The sequence below is a fragment of the Ovis canadensis genome, chromosome 16, assembly GCF_042477335.2.
Source record: "Ovis canadensis isolate MfBH-ARS-UI-01 breed Bighorn chromosome 16, ARS-UI_OviCan_v2, whole genome shotgun sequence".
In the NCBI taxonomy this organism is placed as follows: Eukaryota; Metazoa; Chordata; class Mammalia; order Artiodactyla; family Bovidae; genus Ovis; species Ovis canadensis.
Window position 1 is genome coordinate 58,194,519 of NC_091260.1, and position 4,511 is coordinate 58,199,029.

At 39.8% G+C, this 4,511-nt stretch overlaps 1 pseudogene; it reads right to left on the reverse strand.

Moving 5' to 3' along the window:
• Positions 1-254: 254 nt before the first annotated feature.
• Positions 255-983, reverse strand: LOC138421722 (MAPK-interacting and spindle-stabilizing protein-like pseudogene; annotated as a pseudogene).
• Positions 984-4,511: the final 3,528 nt, after the last annotated feature.

A 4,511-nucleotide genomic window follows, 5' to 3' on the forward strand; every position in this document is an offset into this window, starting at 1 on the left:
GAATATTGTGTGTGTGTGTGTGAAAGTCATTCAATGGTGTCCGACTCTTTGTGACTCCATGGATTCTAGCCTGCCAGGCTACTCTGTCCATGGGATTCTCCAGGCCAGAATACTCTAGTGGGTAGCCCATTCACTTCTCAAGGGGATCTTCTCAACCTAAGAATCAAACCCAGGTCTCCCACATTGCAATTGGTTTCTTTACTGTCTGAGCCACCAGGGAAACCCTGTGGGAATATTTATGCATGTTAAATGAATTAAACATTTGCATGGGAACCTCCAGGCATCTGAGTGACACCAGAAGTCCTGAAGTCACTTGGAAAGGATTATAGGGAATGGAATAGAGTCCTGAGAAGGGCTGTGATCCTAAAGGGGCAGGATATGTCACTGGTGGTCCCCTGGCTCCTGGTAGAATAGTGCCCCATGGAATAGGTGGTGCTGCCTCTGGTGCTTGGAAGGAGGAGGATCAGAGTATGGCCCTGGAGATGGATGTGGCATATTAGGGGTAGGATACTGCCCTCCCATTCTCAGTACCCACAGTCCAGAATACATGGTTCCCCATGGGCCTAAAGGACCAGCTGCATTTGGATCCGTGTGTGCACCATATTGTCTTGGCAGTTCTTGAAAAGACACAAGTCCATGTAGGTTATGGCCCTGTTAATCCAGGGCCTGGCACAGTTAGAGCTGGATAAAGACCCACAGGTTGGGGTGTGATGGCCTGGAAGGAGGAAGGGGGGCCATGGATCCAGGAGGCGGTCTCGTGGGAGGCACAGAGGAAGACATTCTGTTGCTGTGAGTCCAAAATGCAGAGTGGACGGTGTTACACTTGGTGGAGTCCAGGCACATAGAAAGTGGAGTACTTGGGTTATTCCAAGGGTTGGAACCCAGCCAACCTTAAGGTTGACCAAGTTTTGTATTACTCACAGCAGAGGTTTTGGCAGGGTAGGTTCAGGTAGTGCATCTGCCAAGGAAAATTCATGAGACATTTTCCCGGCAGGATCTGAACCTGCAGCAAGATCTAAAAGCAACGGCTCCCAGGAAACTGTGTGCTGAAGAGCCGTCACAGAGGTGCCTCTGGTAGATGGTTGATGAGGTTGGGGGGATTCCTGGGGCGGGTAGGTAACACCGCCAGTAGCATCAACGGCAGGCAGCTCCTCCTTTAAAGAAGTGTAAGTAAATGAATAGACTTAATTTTATTCCTATTATAAGAATTCTATTTTTGTTTTGGAATAGCAATGAAGTTGATCTCTTTATTTATTTTTTAATATAAATTTATTTATTTTAATTGGAGGCCAATTAATTTACAATATTGTATTTGTTTTGCCATACATCATCATGAATCTGCCACAGGTGTTTTGCATGAATAGAACTGCTAATGTTAATATGACAATGTTGGTGAGTTTTTCTCACTTATAGACTATGTCACTGCTGTATACTACATTTTCTTGATCTCAAACACTTGTATAGCTATTATTGGAATCGTCATTTTCAAAGCAAGGTTACACTTTAAAAAAAACAACTGCAGTGTCTATAAGTTTCAGAGAACATAATGGTGTTTGGTATAAACATTTTAATTTTAATTGCATGGCTGAGCAAAATAAGATTTTTATTACTCTTAAAGTCATATTTTATGGAGAAATGATTACGTTTCAGAAAACAATTCTATAATCCCAGGGAAACATAATTATAGACATTGTTTTAAAATTGTCATATTGCCACCTACTTTACTTTCTGGAAATTAATAAACAAGCTTTATAACTGTACCTGAAGGATACAGAGAGTTAAACGATGCACTAAAGTTAGCTCTGGTGGATAAATATTAGCTTTTTCACATATGAATGATACATGTCAAATAGAAAAACAAAACTTGTAGACAAAAATAAAACTTTGAAATTGCATTTGTAAGATGATTAAGTAGTACTAGCACTGAAGTGTGTAGATGAAGTTTTTTAAATCTATTTTAGCGATTACTCTGAGTTTTTATTGTAACTTCTTGATGGGTAGTTGCTAATTAGTATTTTAGTAAATAAAAGTCATTTTTGATAGTTTTCAGCAAAATAAAATAAATTACTTTATTTTATTAACATCTTGGCTGGAAACAATTTCTTTATCTTCAAACTACAATCAGCTCCTAAATATGCATGTTCTTATAGATACATATATACATATATGATGCATATCATTAATTTAGTATATATTTAATTTGAAATATATTTCCTTAGGTAATACTTATCATTTTAAATGATATATGATACCTACCTAAATTACTTTAAACTCTAGGTTAGACGTTACAGTTGTTCAGTCACTAAGTCATGTCTGACTCTTTGCAACCCCATGGACTACAGCGTGCCAGGCTTCCCTGTCCTTCACCAACTCCCAGAGTTTAATCAAGCTTATGTCCATTGAGTCAACAATGCTAAACAACCAACTCATTCTGTCCTCCCCTTCTCCTGCCTTCAATTGTTCCCAGCATCAGAGTCTTTTCCAATGGCTCAACTCTTCACATCAGGTGGCCAAAGTGTTGGAGCTTCAATTTTAGCAACAGTCTTTGCAAAGAATATTCAGAGATGATTTCCTTTAGGATTAACTGGTTTGATCTCCTTGCAGTCCAAAGCACTCTCAAGAGTCTTCTCCAGCACCACAATCTGAAAGCATCACTTCTTCAGTGCACAGCCTTCTCTATGGTCCAATTCTCACAACTGTTCCTGTGAAATTAAAAGACACTATCTCCTTGCAAGGAAAGTTTTGACAAAATTAGACAGCATATTAAAAAACAGAAATATCACTTTGCCAGCAAAGGTCTGTAGAGTCAAAGCTATGGTTTTTCCAGTAGTCATGTACAGATGTGAGAGATGTTGCAGACATAATATTAATTGGAATGTACAGGTCACCAATACCCAATAAATTAAATAGAAGAGAGAAGCACAAATAAGTGGCGAGGAATGGATGTTATGAAGGATGGTTCATGTGATAAATAGAAGGTTCTGTGTGAGTAAAAACATCAGTGTTTTTGGATGTCTTCCAGATGACAAAGAATATGTAAAAGTAAAATGTAATACAGATTTGCTATATCTAAGACTGTGGAAGATGTCCTTTACAGCTTGAACATGAACTTTGAATAAGGGTGTGGTCAGACCAAGTGAGGTGAAAATAGCTCAGCCATGTCTGACTTTTTGTGACCCCTTGGACTATAGAGTTCATGGAATTCTCCAGGCCAGGAGACTGGAGTGGGTAGCGTTTCTCTTAGCCAGGGGACCTTCCCAACCAGGGATTGAACTCAGGTCTCCCGCACTGCAGGTGGATTCTTTACCAGCTGAGCCATAAGGGAAGCCCAAGAATACTGGAGTGGGTAGCCTCTCCCTTCTCCAGCAGAGTGATCAGACCAAACACAGATGTAAAAGGAATTATGCTCTAGGATACTGGTGATTCTGTCATTAAGTTTACACAACACTGAGAGAAATGAGGAGTCACAAAAGCATTTTAGAAGACCACAATAGCTGCAGTGTAAAACATGAATGGTTGGACACAAAACAGTGAAAGGGAAAACTGTTTAAGAATATGTGCTAATCATCCAAGAAATAAACTATAGTTTGTTATATATCACTGGCTTAAAATTCACCATTCAAAACAATGAAGATCATGGCTTCTGGTTCCAACACTTCATGGCAAACAGATGGGGAAAAACTGGAAACAGTGGTGGATTTAATTTTATTGGGCTTCAAAATCACTGTGGATGGTGATTGCAACCACAAAATTAAAAGACTTCTTGGAAGAAAAGCTACGATAAACCTAAACAGAGTATTAAAAAGTAGAGACATCACTTTGCTGACAGAGGTCTGTATAGTTGAATCTATGTTTTTTCCAGTAATCATGTATAGATGTTAGAATTCTGAAGGACGAACAATTGATGCTTTCTAATTGTGGTTCTGGAGAAGTCTGTTGAGAGTTCCTGGGACAGCACTGACTGGAGGTCAAACCGGTCAACCCTAAGGGAAATCAACCCTGAATATTCACTGGAAGGACTGATGCTGAAGCTCAAGCTCCAATATTTGTCCATCTGATGCAAAGAGTGAACTTATTGGAGAAGACCCAGATGTTGGGAAAAATTGAGGGCAAGAGGAGAAAGGGGCGACAGAGGTTGGGATGGTTGGATGTCATCACTGAATCAATGGAGATGAATTTGAGCAAACCCTGAGGGATAGTGAAGGACGGGGAAGCCTAGCATGCTTCAGTTCATGAGTTTGCAAAGAATCATGCATGATTTAGAGACTGAACAACAGAAACGATACTGGCAATGAAGAAGGGGAAAAGTAGACAGGCTTGGCAGCTATTTAGGGGGTAAAATTATTTTTAAAAATTAATTGAATATTCAGTGAAGTTAAATGTTAGTCATTCTGTCATATCCGACTCTTTGGGACCCCATGGACTGTAGCCCTCCAGGCTTCTTTGTCCATGGGATTCTCCAGGCAAGAATACTGGATTGGGTTACTATTCCTTTCTACAGGGGAATACAC